Raw genomic sequence first — 23,516 nt, 5'->3', positions numbered from 1 at the left:
TATTTGTGTCATATTTCAATACAGTTTGCATTAATGCTTTGCACATGCGTAGCATGTTGTCCTTTGGGAAGCAGAATCCCATCCTGCTCGCACTCGAATGACGCTGGGTTCTGCCCTCCTGTGGACCTGCTCCCGCTGTGGCCTCTTTGGGTCTCTCCTTGCTAGATTCAGCATTTTTTAAGCAATGAGCTACTGTACCTCCGACTTTCTGCATGGCATTTGTAGTCTCTTTCAAGATTCATTCCTGTGTTAGGGCTGTTCTACTGTAATCTTTCTGTAACTTTTTATACAATTTGAAAAAACCATTAGTCAATAGGAGAACCAATTTCTGCATGGTGTTGTGCAGCAAGGAGCTTATATCAACACCTCAAGAGGTGTAAATATACCGAGAGTTTTTACTGAAATTTGCTGAAGAATATTACAAGATGTTAGATTAACTTGTGGTTTAATTTCTCTCCTGCTTTCCTGTGGCTCCAGCTCTCCCCACCTCCCAGGCATTGAAGGTCTCTTTGTACCCGCCCCACCAGTCTCGGCTCCACGATGTCTTCCAAACTGAGCTCCGCAGACTCATCTTTGTTCCCTCCATTCTTCCCTTTCACTTGGGGTTTCTCCATTGTCCAACAAGCTAGCTCTGACTTTCTCCTTTGTAGATTCCCCTTTACTTTGTTCCTGCAGTTGTTACTGTCTCCTTTGTCTCCGCTACTAAGTTCCAGGAGTTGAGTTCACAGACCAAGGGCTCTCCTGGAAGGCAGAGGTCAGGCCACGTTGGAAAAAGAAGCTTCTGTTTAGTTTGGGGCAGAGGTGGCAGGTTGGGAGGGGTAAGAAGAAAATGATTTAGATTTCATCCGTGTTGATATTACCTAAGTTGACAGGAGAGATTTGTGGTGGTAAAGGCTCCAACTGGCAAAGGAGAATTCTTTGATTGTAATTTTTTTTTTTTTTTTTTTTTTGGTTTGTTTGGCTTTAGAATGTTGGCAAAGTGAAACTTAGTGCCCATTCTCATATTGCGAGGAAAGGAAATACAACTTCTGTGAATATTTTGCATACTTAACTTTCACAGAATCTCAGGGAGTAATGGAAATTTTAATTTCTATTTTATAAAGGATGAGCTAAAGAAAGAGAATATTTAAGGTCACATGAGTAAATTTGATCAGGCCAGGGTTCAAAACCAAAATTATGTGCATCTAATGCCTACTGCTTTAATCGTTACTCATAATGTGCTGTTGAGGACCATCCAGTCACCAGGCAGTGTTTGGTGTAGAAAATACAGAAATGGGAGATCCAGTCCCTGGCCTCAAAGAGCAACAGTGCCTGTCTGTGTCCTCTATTGCATGGTACTACCAGACTTGGCTTCAAAATATCATATCTGGAATTCAATCTTAGCATGTTGTACATTTTCACTCACAATATATAACAATCTACAAGAACAGAAATTCTTTCTATAGATGCTTTGTTTGACAGATGGCACCTAAATATCAATTCGATATTCAGTAGATAGTAATTTTTAAAAACCTTTCTGTTGGCTGGTCACGAGCTAGGCACTAACCAATGAGCAAATGGAGCCGAATGATTGGGACACATGGCTCTGAGGCTCCAGGCAGGAAGACATCATTGCAGAAGTTGCGGTAACAAGAAATGGGTGTGATGCTTACAGCAGGTGAACACACGTGGCTCCTGGAGCAGGGCGAGGAAAAGCAGAAGTGGAGTGATTTATATGTTCTTGCTGACAGAATTTCTGTATTGCACGGAGCTTATGCTGGAGTTACTTAGGCAAATCTAGAGATAAAATTATGTCTATTGAGATTTGAATGTAGTTCCAGTTACTCTTGTTGGAAAAAGCTATGAATTTTTGTTCACTTTGATTTGCAATATTCACCTGGAAAAATCAGTTTACCTCTGATGTGGAATGTGATTTTCCATGAAGATATCCTTTCACAGTCAATTTTCTAGATGAACTGATGGTTTATGTTTCCGACATTTTACATGATTTTAGGCAGATGCAGTGATCATAAAAAGAATACCAAGACAGAAACCACAAAAAGGTTATTCTAAACCTAAAATGGACAGTAGAGGAAGATGGGTTTATTTCCTCTCCTTTTTCCAAACACCTGATCCACTTAGCATTTCAGGCAGCAAAGTTTGATTTTCTGAGGATGTGGTAAGTCGTCGTCATGCAAATATGTGAAATGCTGTTCTGTTCTCAGCACTTGATGCAGAACACCTCAGTGAGCAGAAAACCTCTTCTTCTGACAGAGCGATTAGTGAAAACATATATCCTTTATTACAGCCTCTTCTCTATACTCTCTCACTTATCTCCAGTCAGTCTCACTGTGTTCTTCAGAGGTTATTATAGTGAATATGCATCTTCCAATCTTTGTTTTTATATGAATTTATTTATAGATACACATGTATATAATATGTAACCTATTATTATTGGATAAGTGGGATTAACAGTATATATTCTCTACTTGCTTTTTTTTATTTAACAGTATACCTGGAAAATTTTCATGCCAGTATATATATGGATTTTTCCAGGTTCTTTAAGCTATTGGGCAATATCCTAAACTATGAATATTATATAATTATTTTAAATCATGCCTTTCCAGATGAAAATTGAATTTCTAGTTTTTGTTATTATACACTGGTAATGAGCTTTCTTGTATGAGTCTCTCTAACAACAATTGGAACTATTACTATAGCAAGCACATAAAGGAGAACTTCAATCAATATTGCCACACTTCCTTTTGAACACTGCTCTAATTTTCCTGTCTATAGTAGTCTATTACCATCCCTATCTTTACCATCCTCGATTTTTGCCAACAGTGTATAATATAATCTAAAATTTTTGTCTCTGTGACCGGTGAAATATAGACTCTTATGTTTGATTTATATTGTTCTTCTTATTATCAAGTTAGAACAAATTTCCATGTGTTAATTGGCTATAGTCTTTCTTCTTTGAGATCTTGTTATTCATGAATTGTCAACCTCTAGCTGAGGGGTAAAACCCTGCTCAGATTTTTAGGTAAGATCCCGAAGAAAACTGTATCCAAATTGCTTGCATACTGAATGTTGATATGATTAATGTTCATCTTTACTTGCTAATTTCTTAATATTATAAATTGTCTGCTAATAGGCAAGTCTTCTTATCAGCATTACTACTTTGTCACTGGCAAATGCCACTTTGGGAATCATTTATGCATATTCTTTTTCAAAATTCAAGAATTCTTTGTGCCTAACTCTTACTCATTCGACACAGAGGACAGAAATTGATTGCTATAGCTCTCCTCATTTGGAATCTAGACCAACCACAGGCTCTGTCACACAGTACAAAGATCTGTCCTTTTTCTCCTCTTTTCTTTCTCTGTGTCTCTAGGATGCAGTGTAGGCACCCACTGTAATCTCCCCAGCCAGCTCCAGGCTCTCCAGCAGAGGGGCTCGATCTGGGGACTCCTCTGCTTCCTGGATACTCACTATTCAGATCTCCAGACTGAATTCTCCCAGACAGAGGACGCTGCCACCTCAGAAGTGGCTTCTGAGAAGAAAAACAGAGGGAATCATGGACCTAAAACTCTACCTTGATCAGGACTTTGTAGACTTTAGGAGAAAAAATAAAATCATACATTTTCCCTATTTGAATTCCTTATCTTATCTCCCTTGTGGCTCCTCTTCTTGCCTTCTTAGTGTGAGGGCATACTCTCCTACCCAGAGGCAGCCTTGAGGAGTGCTGAGCCAAGCCCTGGACCTCCACCCCATGTAAGCTGTGTTCCAAAAGACTTCTGTTGATTTTCACCTCTCAGTAGTTGAGCCTCCATATTCATGGTTTCTGTATCGTTGAATTCAAACACTGGGTAAAAAAATTTGAGGAAGTATTTGTGTTAAAACTAACCATCTGCAGACATTTTATAGTCATTATTTCCTAAACAGTATAGTTTATCAACCAGAGATATAGTATTTACATTGTATCAGAGATTCCTATACACTATCTAGAGATGATTGAGAGTACATATGAGAGGATTTGCATAGGATACGTGCAAATCCTTTGCCACTAATATAGGGGAATCGAGCATCTCTGGACCACAGTACCCGAAGAGGGATGAAGTTCCTGGACGCAAACCCACAACAAACCTATGGATGACTTTGCTGACACTTTTTGGGAGTTTCCTCCCACTAGAGGACTTGCTTGCATGACCAATACAATATGACACAAATGACTGTGTTACATTTACTTTTCCTTGTTGAATCACTCTCTCTTAGAGAAGCCAATAAGATGGCATGAAAACCCTCACAGTGCCCTTAGATAGGCACTAAGGTCTCCAGCTGAAAGCCAGCATCAAGGATACAGCCATGAGCTCCAGCCACTTTGCGAGATCCATATAGGTCCAAGCAATCTTTCAAATTGATCTGTGTGATCAGAGGAAAGGCCCTGGCTCAGAATTAATCAGTCAGGTTTCTCCACAGGAACCATAAATAATTGTTATCATTGCATTAGACTAAGAAGCTTTGGGAGATTCATTATGCAACATTAGACAACCACTACATGTTGTGTGGCTGCGGGTGGTACTGTTCCTGGTCCTTTGAGGACCCTAATTTCCACACATGGTCCAGGAGCCCTGCCTTTCCAATCCCCTTGCATCGGGGTGTTATGACCCACAGCAATGCCTTTCCTAGAGTCTGGGCTCTGTGCATCAGAAAATACTCATAGCTGTTTTCCAGAAGAAAATACCCCAAATTCCTAGAAATGTTACAGAGTGAATCTTGATTTTCATAAAGGCATTGTGTCTGCAGTGAACTCTATTCCTACTCATTTTTCTATGGCTGACTGTTTTGCGTTTGCTAACTTCATACAAGGGTTTGCTCACAAAGAGTTTTTCTTGTTGATAATCTTCACCCTTGCAAGATGCATCCTGAGCTTTGAGATTTGGCAGTGGAAATGAGAAGATAAGTCCTTAATCAAAGGGAGAATATTGCAGAGCATGGGTTGTTTTCTGTTCTCAGTATCTATTTGTCTGATACTCCAAGATAGATCTTGAGAACCTGTGTGGTTGACAGACAGTTTGACAGCACAGGTCATTTAGCCCAGTCTTGCATTTTAGAAATGACAATCTTCTGTCCATCCTAGTTGGTGGCAACTGAACATCAGAGCTGGACGGAAGACTTTGGAGCTGGATGTCACATGCGTAACTCTTCCTTTTGTTGCTAAGCTGTGATTGAACGGGAAGAGTTATCACAGCACATTCTTCTCAGACATCTTCTCCATTCATCGTGTGACAGCTTGCTTGTCTAATCTGCCCACAGACTCTGAAGAGGTTTAGGAAAAGTGCTGACTTCTCTTCTCCTGTCTTTCTGTAGGACTGTTACGTCAACTCAGAAGATTCTTTCCAAATTTATGTCCAGTGTATTTTGAAATCTTTTAACGCCAAAGAGGCCTTCGTTGTGAACTCATTTCTGGATCCATACTCATAGTGATGGAATGTTCCCTGGATAAAAAGCTTTGCATTGCTCAGAGACTCTCTTTTTCCGTTTGTGAACCCTTATGGGAAAGGTGATTCACTCACGTGACCCTGAGAGTTCCAGAAGTTTTGTTTGGCAGCTTAGGGGCAGAGCCTAAGAGTGACTAATTAATGCATCCTCCACCCAATGGATCCAATTGCCTTGTGAAAACATCAGGCATAGTTGCCAGGCTCCAAATCTTTTCTACAATTATGAGGAGACCTGTAAGGAAACACTTCCCTGAATGGACTAGCAGGAACTTGTCCATTCTTTGCTGGAAAACAGTTTGCATTTGGTTCTAAAGCTTTTAGCCAAATAAAAGAACTGAGATTTTGATGTGTGAGAATGTGAAGAAGGAAACAATTATATCTGTCTGTCCTGTAATCCTCACTCTGCAGCCCAAACACAGGAGGTTTGCCGAGGTGCAGGAAAGCAGCAAATGTAAGAGGCAAAGAAACACATTAGCAACAGCGGTACCAGTTTTGCCTCTCCTTGGCAGCATTATTATTTAAAGTTTGAATGTCTTCCACACTATCTTTTTAGGACAGTGCAACATTTGAAGAGCCACAAAAGGAGGCTGAAAGAGCTGAGAGAAATACACAAGTGGATCAACAAGCTGACAACTGCTGTGCTCACATCCGGATTGTAAGATGTCAGTTTCTAACCCATCACATAGAATCCAGACAGAAACAGAGCTTTTTGTCTGTCTCGTTAGGATTTCCCTCTGTCTGTTGTGGTTTGGGTCACATCTGTGGGCTTTGTACTTATCTTCATGAGATCAGCACTGAACAATAGTTTAAATCCGGTGTTTATCTAGATCTGTGGTTCTCTTTCCCTCCCAGGAAAGTCTCCAGAGAGAAACAATCTCCCCTGCTGTGAGTGTCTTGGTTTTATTAATCAACAGTTGGTGCCTCCATTCTGGCAGTCTCTAGGCTGCCTGCTAGGATGGTTGTTGCATTTATTATATAATAATCTTTAAAAATTTATCTCAAAAAATGGCTGGGTAAAATAAAAGTTTCAACCTATTGCCTGAATATCTCACACTGATTTGAAACAGAACTACTTACAAGGAAGAACACTCTTTCTCTGACTTTTTATTTTTTTCTCCTTTTTTTCTCTCTTTTCTGATAAAATGATTGAAAAACCTTGTCTCAACTCTTCAAACTTGGCTAGTGTCTGCATAAGGATCTACACCTTAGCAGGCCTGTGTATGCCACAGCCAATGAGATCTTTTAGATTTCATCCATTGCTCATGTTTCATATCTGAGCACGAAATCTAACCTTTGATTTCTTTTGTAGACATATGCAGTCTGAAAGCATGCAACATTTTGCAAATGTTGGCCCATATTTTTATCTCATAAGGTCTTATTTGGTCTGTCGACCAAATTTTGATTACTTCCACATTGCTCTTAATTGTCTTAATATCCCCAAAGACTTTCCTGCTCTGTGCCGCCCTTTATCTTTGCTTCTTTTATCTCTTGCTGTGAGAGTACAAAATTCCTGACATATTCCATGTATTTAAATTCTGAGTGTTGTGGAAGAGTTTTCAAATCTGTTTTAATTTTCTGATATTCAGCTGAGGACCATTACACATTCTGTTCAGTTAATCTGTTTTTAATCATATCTGTAAATACTAAAATTGTACAAGAGAGAAATGGCGCATTAAGTAAAACCAGACCAAGCGTATTTAGCATTAAAATTCAGTTCTTACTTTGTTCTACCTAAAAATTTTAATGTATTCCAGTTATACAGTCTTGACTTTTACCAATATTTACCTATGAGTTTGTGTTATGCTACTGTAAAATATTAACTTTTGCAGGTTTAACATATTCACTAATTATTACTCATCTTTGATAGCACAATGAGAATTGATGAATATAAACATTTCCATTGTTTCAGGATATATTCGCTAAGATATAGCGAACTTCAAATAAGTAAGAACTGTATTAACTGTGCCATGGGCTGTAAAGCAAGTTGCTTACTGAAATTTCAGAAGATTGGGCCTTCTTTCAGCCTGTCTTTCACTCTCAGAAAGTCCACATTATAGTCATAACTTCTGAGGCCAGTCTTGCAAGAACAGCAGAAGGTAGGAGCAATAGCTCCCTCCCAAAATGACTCTCACCTTTTACCAGGGAAATCTTTTCTGGAAGTCCTTAACTACCTTCTCCTTATAACTGGGAGACAGGATCATCTTTAGATGAATATAAGCCAACAGCAAGGAGTCATCTTAATCTGCACAGACTAACCATGATTATTTTTGTTTTCCATATTCTACTTCTTGAACAAAGGGCTTTGTTATGAAAGAGTAATTACGTTAGATATGGGATGGGGAGCTAGGGGAAGGCACACATGTTTGCCATACTTAAAAATTGATCAAGGTTAAGTCACATTTACAAAGGTCACCGAGGTTGTCTTTGACTTGGGAAGTCAGCTGAAATATTCTCAAGTGTTTCATATTTGTGCATTATTCTTTGGATTTTAACACAGTACATTTTTACTGTCCTTAAGTGTGGTGGATCATCTGAAATATACCATTATATACAAAGAAAGAAACAACAAATATCTAGAAGTGGGAAGCAGTAGAAAAAGAAAGACATTACATTTTCATGAATTTTACTTGTGAACTTCTTCGTGTGTAGAACAAATGTGCTGCCTTGTGTTTGGACCTATCAATGGTGAATTATTTCCTCAGAGTAAAACTCAGTGGGTGAAGGGTTGCAGTCACTGGAATATAATTCTACTGGAGAATCCATTCAGTTTTAACTAAAGGATAAATAGAGAAATGTGGAAAGATAAGGTCTTCAGCCATTCACCTTTTCACCTTTCTTATGCTTGGCTGAATTTGGGTCTTTGCTTTATTACAACTGAAGTTAAGTAGAAAGAGCTGGTGCAGGGTGGGAACACTTTTATTCCTAAAGGTTCCTCTGAGTTGACAATTAACTCTTCACTGCTAACTCAAGATGGGAAAATAATTATCCAAGACAGGTTTTCATGTTTTACTCTACAATTTAAGATACGTCTAACCAACTTGGAGATCTCTTGGGTAAAAGTGACAGAAATTCATTCCAAACTAACTGAAGTGAAACACAAGATTCTGGAAAGAATAGTGGAATAAAGCAGAGCCTCGAAGAGTCTAACAATCACAACTTGAGAAGGCAGTAGTGGCCTGAGTCAGAGACCCCCAAGTGCCCCTGCCAGTCTCCACATGCTTCTGCTACTGTCTTAGTAGTTGGTTAATGGTCCTAGCTCAGTGTTTGTTAGGTGGAAGGGGAAGTTCTATGGCCGTCCTATTCATCTCATCCCCAAAGCGGCAAAATCAGGGAGAAAATTGGACTCTACCTCCAGGGAAAGTTTGCAGCATTCTGAATAATGACCAATTTGAAGTTGCAGGGTGAAGAGTCCTAGAATTTGTCCTTATAGTACTCTCCTTTCTCATGGCTATGAGGACAGGTTCTCATTGATTTTCATCTTGATAAATGCATTATAATTTGTAAACATCCTAACTTAGAAATGCATTTGATGCACTAACCTCCCAAGAACATCATAGATCAGATACAAAGTACCCTCTAGAGACTGTTCACTTGTGAGCCTGGTTGACTGGCTGGATGCTGAGGAGGGATGTCATCATCCTGCATTTGGAGCATTGTACTGCACTTTGCTAACCCAGGAAAAGGCCAAAGTCAAAATTCAAACAATGGCCCCTATAGAACACACTCTTGTTTTGTACCATTTTAGAACCAAAATATTTAAATCAAACTATTGTGAGTTGGGGCTGCTTCTACTAAAATGTGAACATATTCCCTCACCAATCTTCCCTAGAACCATAGCTTTGAAGAATATTCCAGAAGAAAACAAGTTCTTTTCAGTGGGACATGCCCATGACAACAATGGCCCTCGTCCTGAGCTCCAGACTTAGTAGTGCAGGGGCTCTGATAGGAAAGAACACTGTGTTGGGCCCAGGTAACTTTGAGAAAAGTCTCAGAGGCCCTTACAACCTTAGGCCCTTCACAGCTGTCCAAAACTACTGTCCTCTAAGTTATCAGGACTTCTTCTGTGCTGCCATCCATACTTGTTCAGTTCATTTGATCAAACCTACGATAGCACTTTCATATTCATTTATGCAATAATATCGTTTAAAAAGTTCTAGGAATTGTGCAGAAGCCAACGTCCCTCTTCTTAGTGATAGTTGCATGAGAGAAACAGGACATAATGAACTAAACCAGAAAGTGAATAACTTAATTGCTACTTGTGGTAAGTATTATGGAGGAAACAAACAGGATACTGTGAGAGTGCTTATGAAAGAGCTACGAGGAAAGAATTTATTTATTCATAGTTCTCTTTAAAGATTCTCTGTGATTCTCCTTTAATGGCTTTGGTGCCAGGCTCTCTTTGCTCACTTTCTCCCTGAACTTGATTTTTTCTTTCTCTTTCTGCAGCACAGGTAAATGCTGAGCACAAGTGACAAGTCAGTGACTCACTTTTCTCTCTCTTTTTCTGGACTCAGAGGACCATCCTTATTTATCTTCAGCTTTCTATTATTTCTATTGTTATGCATGGAAATTTAATTATTGATATTATGCTGCCTTCCTCTCCTAAAATATTTACTCTAGAGGATGCACAGGTCCCTGCTGGAAGAAAGCTATATAGAGTGGGAACCGGTGACTTAGAGGAGCTCTTTCGTGGGCTTTGATGCTGCCATAACTAGGTCCAACTTCTCTGAATAGACAAGTGTCTTGGTTAATTTTCTCTCATTGTTGAGATAAAATACCTGACACCCAAAGTTAGGGAAGGAAAAGTTTATTTAGCTTACATTTTTTAGAGGTTTTAGTCCATAGTCAGCTGGTTCCAAGCCAGGGTGGTGTGGCGAAGGAACAGCCATTCATGGTGGCCACATAGACAAGACCAAAAAGACCAAAAGGGAAATAGCATGTTTCCTTCCCTCTCTTATATTGTATGCCAGCTCCCCATGCCAGGGCAAGTGCGCCAATTCCAGAGCTAGACAATGAACCAATCACAAATGCTAGATTCAGCTGCCTCCATGACTGCATAAGGGTTGAGGGGCTGTCCAAACATAAAGCATAACAACATGCAACATGTTGGGGCCAGACAACCCTAATTTTCTCATTTGTATCCATTTTATAGTTTTCTATTTGTGTCATTTATTATTGGTGATAAACATACTAATATGCTTTATAAACAAATGTGATTATCAAATTCCTGCAATATATAGCAGAAGGAAGCAATAATATTAAGGCAATACCAGTGCTGTTTGAGTTTGAGAAAGTTTTTTTACCATCATAGAGCATTTGTGATGTACTCTTTGTAAACTCCTTAGCCTCCATGAGGTGAATGCCAGGCTGTGTATGCCCAGCTGGAACCAAAGCCCCAGACATGGACCAAGAAGCTACCATGCTTTCTCTCAGAATGAGCCGAAATCTATTTCTGGCCACACTGGTCTGCTGTTGGTAGGGGTGGAAATCTGTCCCCAAGATGTTGGTGGAACTTCTCAGAACCCATGCCATATTTATGTGAAGAACAGGCCAAAAGGAATTTGTGGCTTGGCAAAATGACATTTTATTTAAAATATTTTAATAATGTTTATAAGGTACATTAAATACTTTTACAATATTTGAGAAACCAAAGAAAATGACTTGGTAATAAGGACATCTTCCAAGAAGATTGTTTTAAAACATGTGATCCAACATTTGCAAAAATAAATAATTAGATTCTTAGCCTAATAATCACATCAAGATCAATTGCTCAGAAAGCAAGCCTTTGTTAATCCTTCATTTCCTGGCATTTTGCAGGCTGCTCTCTAATACTTCATTGCATCTTTGGCCTTCCCTCTGCCCCATTATTTTTTGATAGTCCAGTCAGTTTTAGTTTATTATTATTTAGTTTAGTATTCTGAAATACTTACTTCTCTAATTTTCAGGTCAGTGTTAAAGATTTCATAAAAGTGTATTATAGTAAAGGATGAGAATTGGAGAACTTATTGATGTTCCCTGTGTGAGCAGGAACAGTTAAGCTAAGTGGTAGCAGCGCTTACTATTCTGTTGAGAGACAGAGGTTAAAACACGAAAATGCAGCTGGGCATTGTAGTGTCTGCCTGTAATCCCAGCACCCCAGGCAGCTGAGGCTGAGGACTGCCATGAGTTTAGTGCCAGTTTGGGCTATATAGTGAGGCCTTGTCTCAAAAAACCTAAAAGACAACAGCAACACAACAACAACACAAGGCCCCAACAAAATCAAACAAAACACACAGTAAAACATCAAGAAAATGACAAAGGAACAAGAGGAAGCAAACAGCAACAGTAAGTGACTCCAAGCGGACAACTGGCAGAGTTTAATCAGTTGGATTTCACTGGAGAAGCTATTCCGGAAAGCAATTGAAGTTGAAGGATCAAAAGAATGGTGGAGCAAGACCAGCTGGCACCCGGGGAGAGGTTCTCTCTAGTGCCTGGTTGAGAGTTAGAACAAGATTCATCTAAGAAATTTTGCTCCAAAAGTAGCTATCTTAGTCACTTTCCCATTGCTGGGAAAAAGTACACAACATCCACAATTTAAACGAAGAGATTTATTTGGCTCGTTTTTGTGGTTTGTGGTCAAGAACAGCATGGTGGGAGGGTCTGGGTGAGGAGAGCTGCTCACATCATGGTGACCAGGAAACGAAATATAGATAGAAATAACTGGGGGTGAGACAATTCCCTTCCGGGGCATGCCTCCCCTAAGGTACCTCCAAGCAGGCCCCATGTCCTACCAAAACGTCAACGACAGCACTCCCATGATCCCTTCCACACATCTGGGAATTTGGGGGTCCGCTTCAGATCTAAATTATAGGAGCAGTCCTTGCAGCTCCCAGTTGCTGGATCCGTTTCCCAGTTTCTGTGTACGAGACCTGGCCAGTGTCCTCTTTCAACCCAACTGAATGAGGAAGGCTAAGAGGCGGATGTGTATTTTAGTTTTCCTAGGGGGTTTGGAAGCTGCTTAATAGCTTTAGAAATTTTTTTTTTTTTTTTGCCAAAAAGATTTCATTCCCGAGTCTGTTCTTTGTGAAAAATATCACATTTCCCCATTCGGAAAATCAGATTGAATACAGGAAGTGACAGCTTGCAAAAACACACCAAATATTTCTTGCTTTTTCAAGGTGATAAACAATAGCTGATGAACTGTAAATCTCTCGGAATTATAGAAACTCTTTGTTAACCCAGAGGGGACCTTAACAGATTTTAAAACTTCTGTCTCTTAGCTTTCTTTTTCTTCGTTCATTAAGTAGTAAGTAGAATTAATCTCACAGTCAGACCAAACACTTGCTTCTCTTCGCTTTTCCTGCCTGGGAAGTGGGGTGCTGCCCACACTGAGCTGGCAGTCTCCGGAGAGTCAGACCTTCACATAGCCACGCCTTTGCTCTGGAAATCTTGTCCTTGGGTCCCCTCGTGTTCTCTCCTGGCCCCATCCTGGTGCTAACCACTGCCCAAGTCACCTTGTCTCTGACAACAGCTCCTGTTTTTGTTTCTAAATTCTGGTTATGTGCTATTTCATAAACACGCTGGTCAGAAATCCTCTGCAGAATTAGGGTACCATGCTATCATTTGGGGAGGCTGTGCCCTTACAACCCCCCCCCCATCATCTTTTTAAAACTCCTCAGGGCTAGCAGTGTGTTTTACTCTCATTCTTAGTACCATAAGGGGCAAGCTGTAAGTGTTCACATCTTTATTAAATGGAAGCCAATGAACTGATTTTTAATTTTTTTAAACTTTTTTTTTATTTTAAAGAGATTAAAAGAAAGCAAAGCGTAAAAACAAAATAGCAATAAAACGATATGGGATTTCAAAACAAGATGATAAGGAATTAACAATGGTTACTATATTGCATATTATCTTTGAAATAGTTGCTCAGCTTACAAGATACAGGGGTGTAAAAGCAGATCAAACAATATAAGCACTCACAATTCCTTCCCATGAACTAATAGGGATAGTAGCTCAATTATCGTGACTTTCTTGTGTATATACATATACTTGTTTTTCTCTTCCTTTGTTTCTCCTTTCCCTCATCCTAATTGTTCTTTCCCTTTGAGCAGTTTCTTTCCCTTTCACAGTATCTATTGTATGTTTTGGATCTTATTTACTCTTTCAGTTTATTACATGAGGGAGACAATATGGTGTTTATACATGTGAGTCTGATTTATTTCACTTATGAATATGTTTTCTAGATGTATCCATTTATCTATAAAAGCCTAAAATTTATCTTTTTTACAACTGAGTAGTACTCCATTGTATAAAAATACCACATCTTTTTTTATCCATTCTTCAGTTGATGGGCATTTAGGTTGTTTCCAAGATTTGGCTATTACAAATCACTTTGTTTCTTGGTTTCTTGAGACAGTGTCTCACTGTATATAGTTTAGGCTGTCCTTTGTAGCCCAGGCTGGTCCCCAACTTGCAGTGATATTCCTGCCTCAGCCTGCTGGGATTACCAGCGTGTGCCACCACACCTGGCAATGATCTGCTTTTGTGGCACCTGCCTTCTCTTGGGATATGTCCTCACCTTTTATAGATTCAGGGCAAAAAAGGAGATTTTTGTCTAAATATGAGCAACCAAGCACATAATTGCCAAGTCTCCTGTGAATTTGTGATTATTATTGCTCTCAAATTCTTCAAATATTTCTTATAGGTGCAGTACCTAGTTTCAATAGAAATTTAAGCACACAAAAGTCTGTGTAAATGAGGCCTCAACTCCCACAGTAGAGTTCATTGCTTCTTTTACATGTTCATTAAGGAGTTCACTGGAACATGGGTCTGGGAGATATTTGCAAGAAAAAGTGAATAAATGTGATATTACAGAATATGTAATAGTATATGGGAATGTTGCTTATTTTGTGTATTGTTTTCTAGTTAAATGTCTATTATTTTCCCAAATAAATATACAGTCAACAATGCATATTCATCCTTTTTCTTTTTTTGAGGACATTTATGTAAGCATTCTCATACGTTTTTAGTGAACTTATGGAAAAGATTGGAATGCAGAAAATTTTTATTTGCATATGTGTATTTGTGTGTGCACAGCAAATAAGACTGTGTGATCCCTACAGACATTGTATTATGGGATGCAAAATGGAACAGCTCCCATCCATGAAGTCTGGTATGATGCAGTACAAAAATGTTTAAACTTTGTTCCTAGAAAATCCTACTGTGCATCAGACAATGACATGAAATATATGAAATAATATCTGCTCAATGTTATTCAACATTACATTATACGTACTATCAATAGATACATTTGTAGGCACTTGGTGAAAAATTTATGATGTATCAAAATGGGATGACACTATACAATCATCAAAGAAAGAAATGAAAAGATAAGCTGACTCAGTGGCACAAGCCTGTAACCAGGGCCATTAAGGATGCAGAAGCAGGAGGATCACAAGATTGAGGCCAGCCGAGATGACTTAGCAAAGTAACAATGTGTCTTACAAATATTTACAAATAACAAAACTGAGAAAAGTTATGATACACATTTATAGAATATACTGCTATTAAATATATAAGAAAAAGATACACAAATTGTATGGTGTGATTATAATTAGTTTTTTCTTCTTCTCTCTCTCTCTCTCTTTTTTTTATCGGTACTGGGAATCGAACTCATGACCACCTGCTTGCAAGGCAGGTGCTTATGCCACTGAGCTAAAACAAACAAAACAAAACAAGAAAAGCAAGACAAATAAAAATCTAATCATACAAAGAGACAGTACAGAAACTGATTAAAGTTTCTAAGGGCCAATAGAGGAGACTGTGATGGCAAATGGATATAGCTTTTTGAAAATATATGTATGTGTGAGTGTGTGTTTGTGATTTTCACTTTAGTATCTCATGTTTAGAGCTAAAATAATTAAACTTTATAGAAAGGATAAAGAGTCAAAGTCTTTGAGTATAAATAATAACAAATGGAACTAACTATATTGTTATTCTGTGATCACATAGAGAAAATAGTATATGTAACTTGATTTTCCTCTCCATATTCTCTAAATACTTAGTGAAATATAGTCTAAGGACAAGAACAACACAATCAAATAGTTTTGCTGTGATTAGTGGTATTTGTATGACATGGTGTAATGTATTAATGTTGGGTGAAGTTAACAGTGTTCACTGTAGAAGCTCAGAGAAACAAATATGAAGCAGGCAACACAGAATGAGCTTGTGGTGGTAGATTTGAATTGGAGTATCGGTACTCTTCATTTTAAATTTTTAAAGTGATTTTAAAGCTTGATATGATTTGCTTCTCTGGTTGTTTGTTCTGAAATTTAGGAATATTTCTGCTACCCTAGCTTTCCACGGAGTCTAGCTTTGTCCACTGAAACATTGGGAATTGGTTACTCCAAGAAGCAAGTGCACACATAGAGCTGGATTTTTGGTTTCTAAGTGGGGTTCCGTGCTACAAGGAATCAGGATGCTTGAAGAAAGACTGATTTTCTCAGGGGTGGAGAATGTTTAAGATTGGCCTCAGACACTATGTGCCAGGAATTGAAGAAATATTCAAATCTAAATGTGGCTGTGTAAAAAATATATCACTATGTAAAAGCGTTAGTTTGAACACTCATAAGACAAGTCATATACATTGATATATAAATAATTTGTCACTGAATCACAGTAATATTAATAGCAACATTTTTCTCTACAAATTAATGTCAAGCAATAAAGCTATAAGAGATATCTGTGAGTCACCAACTAAAATAGTAAAAGCTTTTGCACTACTCACAATGGTACAGTTTGGTTGCCTCTGCAGTGTTCTAGATCAGTGGAGGCAAAACTATGGCACACATGTTATTTGTTTTTAAGACAAAAGATGTTAAAATATGAGTTGTCTTTTCTAAATGAAACCTCAGTATGCGGGTTCAATTGCAGTGTTAGCACAATATGGAACAAAAGTGAGTTTTGGGCTGCAGTTTGGGCACTCGCTCTCTACAAGGTTCGCCATCACTGCTGTAGACAAAAATTTTTAGCTCAACTCTCACGTTGAGTAATTTAAGAAACAAATTCAAGATACGTGATATATTTTATAAGATAATTGCCCTCAACTTGTCAAAAACTGTTAGAAAGGGTTCAGAGAAAGTAAAAATGATATCATAGGTAGATGTAGACAAACTTTCTTGTAAAAGATTCTGGGTAGCGAAAGTCTCTGTTTTATATTCTTTTGTTGTTGTTTGATTTTACAACTCTTTAAACAATAAAAAATGCTTTTTAGCTTGAGATATAATAACAAACATTGCAGGATTGGCCATAGTTTGATGACTGTTGCTCTATCTTAACAGAAACTGAAGAAATATAACAAGTGAATGGAATTGGTGATGTCAGATTGCTGCCTAGGCTGCAAAACAGAACAGTTATTTTGAGAATAGCAGGGTAAATTTAAATGAGATCTGTGTATTACAAGATGCATTGTGTTATTGCTGCTTTTTAAGGTGTGATTGTATGTTTGGCTGTACTGGAATGTTTCTCTCTTAGTTGGTGCCTTCTAAACCACTCCTAATGAAAGCATCATGGTGTACAACTTACTTTCAAACATTCGCGGAAAAACAAATAATAGATAAGAGGAATCAATAAGTGTTCTGAAATGATTAAAAAGATTTACATACAATTTAATCAATTCTTTTGCAAATACTTAGAGAGCTGAAAGATTATAAAAAATCAATTTTCAGAATCTATAGAAAAATAAATGAAATCAAACCTTTGAATACTGTCAATATTTGATTTAATAGCATTTGAACATTTGGCTCACATGTGAATGGTAAAACAGAAAGGAGAATTTGAGTAGCTCTAAAGTAGAAAGTAGATAATAAGGGAAATCATAATGATAATTTATTTTTTGAGTCATAAATCAAAATACTGGAATTATAAACATCATGGAAACTGTTACTTGAATACATTCATTTTGAAAATAAGGAAACCACTACCTAGATGGGCTTTTTCTGTCTCTGAATCTCTAATCATTAGTATGCAAGCAGGGACTGTCATATACCTACCTGGATCTTCCTACCAAACCACGGTTGTTTAGTGTGATTCAAAGTTATGTATTTGATAGAGCCTTCACTTATCTTAAATTATAAGATTAGGTGTCCTACCAATATTTCGATAGTTTGCTAATTATGTGCAACACTGTTGGATAAAACAATGAATAAGAAGTCCAATGGTGTATTTACCAAAGGTTGCCATTAAATTCAGGCCATGCACGCAAATACTTGGATATGTGTGTTTTTAAATATGAAATCCCTTTCCTCTCACATAAGCAAAAGGAAATCAACCAAAGGTAGAGTGCACTTAGTCTTGTGAGGGCAGAGAAGAGAACTGGAGTGTTTTGTTTGTTTGTAACTTACACTGAAATAGTATATAAAGCAGAGTCTATTTGAAAAAGTCTATCTAGTAAAGACTTGTCCCTTTGTCCCCAAATCAGTATTTTCCTCTTATACTAATAAAAGTGTACTTCGATAGCACAAATGGGATGGATTAAAGTTTTCAAAGCTGAGAGGAGTAGAAGGCAGGATCATAGGACAAGGAAAAATTAGAGAAATGGAACTTACAGGCTATCTATAGCAGAAAGCTACTCAGTAGAGAGGATATGAAGCAGATGGACTTTCCACCTTCCCTAAGCAATAAGAGGCATGATTTCGTGGTTGACTTTGAAAGACAGAATGATTAACCCAGGTGCTTTAAAGAGTGGCTTTCCTTGATGGATGTGAATTCCTGCCTGTTTTATATTTAAAATTCTTTGACTGAAAAAATTTCAGGAGTTTGTGAGTTGATTACATATCCTTAAGTCTCTAGAATTATTAAAATCCCCATTAGTTTATAATGAGTTTAATGTATAGGGACACCTCTATTCAATAGGGGTTGCTATGTGGCCTGTTCTGCAGATGGCTTTGATGTCTTTACCAAAAGGTTATCCTTTCAACAAAAAAGAATGGAGCAGGGGCTGCCTATGGCTGCCTCCAGTGTGAGAATGTGCTAGAATATTTTATTGTTGGGTTGGCATTGAAGTCTGCTGTGAAATGATTTTTATGAATGCTATTTTCTGGGAGGCTCACGGAACTGAGAATTGCATGTCATGAGGCCATGATCCCAGGGAGCAGAAATCAAATAAATAAAGGTCTTGGGGAATTATGGTCTATGGGATATATTTTCTTCGCAAAATGAGTCCATAGTTCACTTTGATGGTGAGTTTAAATGAATCATACGAGAGGAGAAAAATACATCTAAGTGGTGACAAAATTCCATTTAAGAATTTCCCCCATAAAAATAATATCTAAGGTCTAAAATTCAAGAGAAAAAATAAGACAAGGAAAGAGAAAGCTTCTATGGTAGAGGAAGATGGCTTCAAACAGTTTTAAAACCTTTGATTTAATGATGTTAATATTTAGGAAATAGGGAATAGCACTTTGGAGTTTCCTGTTCCACAAAAGAATGTGTTTGGGGTTTTCCCTAATAAGCACATTAAAGTGTTTTCTCTTTCAGGAGAAGCAGTCATTTCAGTGGGGAAGAGTCCAAAACTGTAGATCAAAGTTGTAGGCTGCCTGTAGACAGGTATCAGGGACCCAGCTTTACCTGGAAGAATGGAGAGAACTCCCGGTTGTTCTTGGTCAGCGTTATTTCTAAAGCAAATAATTTGATGATTTTAGGTATACGAACTCCCGTACCTTAGCGTCACAGAGCTCCTGAGTAATGTTTCTTAGGCTGATTCATTCATTACCAGTCTCATTAATTGGGAGAGTGATCAGTAATTTGGATTGAAACAGAAAGTGTTTGGGATAGTTGCTGTCCATAAACTGGATGGTTCAGACAAAGCTCTGGAGTTTTTTTCCTACTGTGTTGCACGAATCAAGTGATGCATTTGATGAAAAAACTGTTACAAATATTACAAAAAATATTGAAATGCCCAATGAATGTTTTCAACAGCATTAAGGATTTAAAACTAACCATTTTAAATTTTTCTATCCTATTGCATAATATTCTACAAATACATGTTAAAATGAGGCAAAAAATAACACACACAAACATGGCAGATGATAAGATTGTCATTATTCAACGAATCAATGCTGTTATGGTAGAAATAATGAGGACAGGGCTAAAGTCTGTAGGATGATAGCATTCTCTATGTTCTCTTAGGTAAATAAGCATTCAGAATATGTTCTAAACTCAGGTCGGAGTTTCTGACCAGAGTAGAAATTCAGGATTTTTGAATCTTCATTATAAAAAATAAAATCCAAAATAATGACTCAACTAAGAATAATGATGCCTATATTTGGACATAATGCAAATGCTTTCCCTGTGATAGCTCCTTTCATTTCCACAACTTTGTGGAGTAATTTGTTTCTCAGTAAAAATGAGGCTGAGTAACTTGCCCAGGGTCATGCAGATAAGAGCTTACAGAGTTGATTCTGACTCTCCTCAGTAATGTTAGAAGCCACCAGAGCATGGCAGATCAAATCAGAAAGAACACACCCACCCCCTTCCCTGTGGCAACTCTGTAGTCACCGAGTTCTAAAAGTAAGCATCCTTTGTATCACAGTTACTCTGAGGGATTACTTTACATCATGAGGGTTGCAGCAAATTCCATTACATGTAAGATGGGAGATGTGATTTTGAAAGGACTTTGATTTTCACACCCTCACCTAGGGGGTAAAAGTTGGAGGTGGCTAGACAGGAGGGGAAATTTGGATCCTTACCTAAGGTAAGTATGTAAGTACTTTGTTTGATCTGCCAACAGAGGCTGCCAGGAGGATATTTAAGGTGCCTAAAAATAATTGCCCACCCTTTTTATGTCTGACTCAATGAATTATGCTCATCTAGAAAATATAAATATGGGCTTTTTTTCCTTCTAAATCAGAGATTGAGGCTGATGCTAAAAATTACTCTCACTTGACTGTAACTGGGAGTTTTAGTAAACTACCCAGAATTACTTTTAAAAGTCTTTACAATCTAAGATGACACAAAAATATCTAAAGATATTCCAAGTAATTATACCAGTAATCTTCTTGTCTACACAATTCTCGACTGAGCAAAATTATGAGACAAAATTTAAGAGCAGAGTTGCAATTTGCTAGAGTAGTTCCTGCATAAATCCACGAAGTGAAAATGATAATACAAACAGCAAACGCTCACATGCAATTTTTATTGTGAATCAAAATTTATGGAGTATATAATCCCTTTTCTATTTTGTAGTCCAAAAGTCAAATAAGAAAGTAAGATAAACAAAGAAAAACATCAATTTATCATTTTTATATCATTGAACTTAATTCAATTGATACACAAAATTGCACATATTAATAGGGTAACATTACGTTTCAATATAAGTGCATATTGTGGAAAGGTTAGATCAGGGTAAACATATTTATTGCTTCATTTATCATAACAGCGACAGATTCCTCAAGCTACTCATAACTAAAGCTTCTCACTTCTCTCACCTGTATACCAGCTCGAGATGTTTCTTCTTCTTTTCCTTTTGAAAATTATTTGAATGTTTAGTTCTTGAAGGACACAATGCACTGGACAATTGAAAAGACAATTATTTTCCTTCCTTCTGATATCTTTTCTGTCAAAATTAATACTGGCAGTTGCAACATCCTAAAGGCCTCTCAAATTCATCATGAATCCCCCTTCTCATTTCTACTGTCTGTACAGTCTAGGCTTCAAACACTATTGACCTCTTTTTCCACTGCTTACATATCTGGAATTTACTTCTTTAACTGCTATGAAAGTTATGTTTCCAATGCCACAAATCTAGTTGTAGATCCCTACTTAGGTCACTCTAATGTCCCATGTTGCAGGAAATAAAGCCTTAACTTTTTTTTTTTTATCAGTACTGGGGATCGAACTCATGACCGCCTGCTTGCAAGGCAGGTGCTTATGCCGCTGAGCTAAATCCCCAGCCCCTAAAAGCCTTAACTTTTAAACAAGTTAGGTAGGATTTGTGATTTGTCTTGTGTCTACAGTCATCATTGTCTCTGGTCTCCCTGACATCCTGCCCCTGAGTCGGTTCCTTAGGTACCAGCACTGCGCATTGTTTTCTAATCAGGTGACTCTCAAAGTCAAGTGCCCAGAGCCATCCAGATGGCATATGACAATGTCTGAACCCGTCCCATTTGTGTCGAGTTCCATGTGTTGTTGCTGATGTGGGAACCACACTTTGAAAATCAATTCCCTACAAGGAGCCAAATGTTTCTACCAAGTGAACCCTCTGATTCAGTTCAAATATCACTTTTTCCCTTTCACGTTCATGGGAACTTTTAGCTCTGCAAGCATCACTTATAATATAAAGCCAAGGCCTGGGGTATTGCTCAGAGGCATAGTGCCTGCCTGGCAAGTATGAGATTGTGAGTTCGGTTCCCAGGACCCAAATAAATAAAAAAATAAATGCACGCATACATTAAAAAGTAATAATCTAAAGCCCAGGTTTCTTAATCTGGCTATTGACTTCCTTTGTGCCCTTTCATGATAGGCAGAGAATTACATTTATTTTTGTATTTCTGGCTTTAGCTCATTGAGGACGACAACTTCCTTTGATAAGAGAATGCATACTGGCAGCATTTTACCTGCCTTTTTGGCTGGTCATGTTCCGGATGTAGAATTGTTCATGCCATCTTTAACTTTGAAAGCTTCTGGTATATGTATTTCAGTGACCTTTTAATAACATTTCACAGCCTTTAACAATTCACCAAAGGGAATTTTAAAGCTACTCTAATCTTACATTCTAATGAACAAAAGAAACATAACTGACAGGTAGTCGGAAATCAGCGGATGAAACTCAGTACAATGAGTGGGAGTGTTCTGGGCCCCTGTCTAACATCATTTCTTTGCTGAAGGTGTGGCTGATGAAAACGTAACTGCAACACAGTGTTGGTGAACTGAAAAGCAGTTAGAATAGGGGATGACAAGGTGGTGACTCCAGCTGATTTATAGTTTCCCCTTCAACTGGTTGGTCTTTGACTGTAGGAACACCGTCTACAGGGAATATGCTTGTATGGATTTACGTGCGGTGAGTAAAGGACTCGTAGGGAAGGCTCTTTTCTTTACTTGTAAACTCATTCTGCTGTGCTAGAGATCAAACCCAGGGCCTCGTGCATGCCAGGCAAGCCCCTGCCCCCGGGGCCTGGCTCAGCCTCCTATTCTTGCTTTGTCTCATGATCCGAGGACTGCCAGTGTCACCTAAGAAGTTCAAACCAACAGCTTCTCTTTCTACTTCATACCTTTAATGGAAACTCGGCTGTTCATTTCTCAACACAGAAAGCAAACCCCAGGGATATGGAAGACAAGGGACAAGTTTGTGGGATGCTAATTCCTTGTGGCCAAAAGGGAGAGTGGTGTGGGTGGGAGATGGGGCTGGACAGGAAAGCTAGCCCTGCACTGTGCAGGGCCGTGAATGGCATGCTTTTAAAAAGTCTGTATTTGATTCTGTAGGCATGTGGGAGCCACTGACCTAATTCCAGGTAGAGAATTAGAGAAAAGAGAAATAAAAATATGAATTTTATGACTGAATAAAACACTTGGACCTGAGCCAGTGTAGGGCACTGAGAATGATGAAGAATATTTCAGAGAAAAGATTTAATGACTGTATGGCCAGGGTTCTCTAAAGAAACAAAATATATAAGGTATGTGTATGTGCATATGCATATATATATGTGTGTGTGTGTGTGTGTGTGTGTGTGTGTGTGTGTGTGTGTGTATGTATGTATGTATGTATGTATATACTTGTTTTAAGGAATTAGCTCACTCATTATAAAAGCCGGGAAGTCCAAGGTTTGAAGGGCAGGCAAGCAGGCTGAAGAGCCAGAGAATAGACAGTGCTGTCACTTAAATTTGCAGGCTGTCTGCTGCAACTTGCATCAGGACAAAGGAAAAGTCAGCCCCTTGCTCTATTTGGCTTCTGATTTGGATAAAATACTCCCTATTATCAAAGTGCAGTCAGATTTACCTAAAGTCCACCGATTTAGAGACATCAAAATGCACCTTTGTAGGACCATCTAGAATGCTTCACCT

This window comes from Cavia porcellus, unplaced genomic scaffold (genome assembly GCF_034190915.1).
Source record: "Cavia porcellus strain 051 isolate PalLab524CR breed Dunkin Hartley unplaced genomic scaffold, mCavPor4.1 scaffold_21, whole genome shotgun sequence".
Lineage (NCBI taxonomy): Eukaryota > Metazoa > Chordata > Mammalia > Rodentia > Caviidae > Cavia > Cavia porcellus.
Note: the sequence above shows the minus strand (reverse complement) of the source record.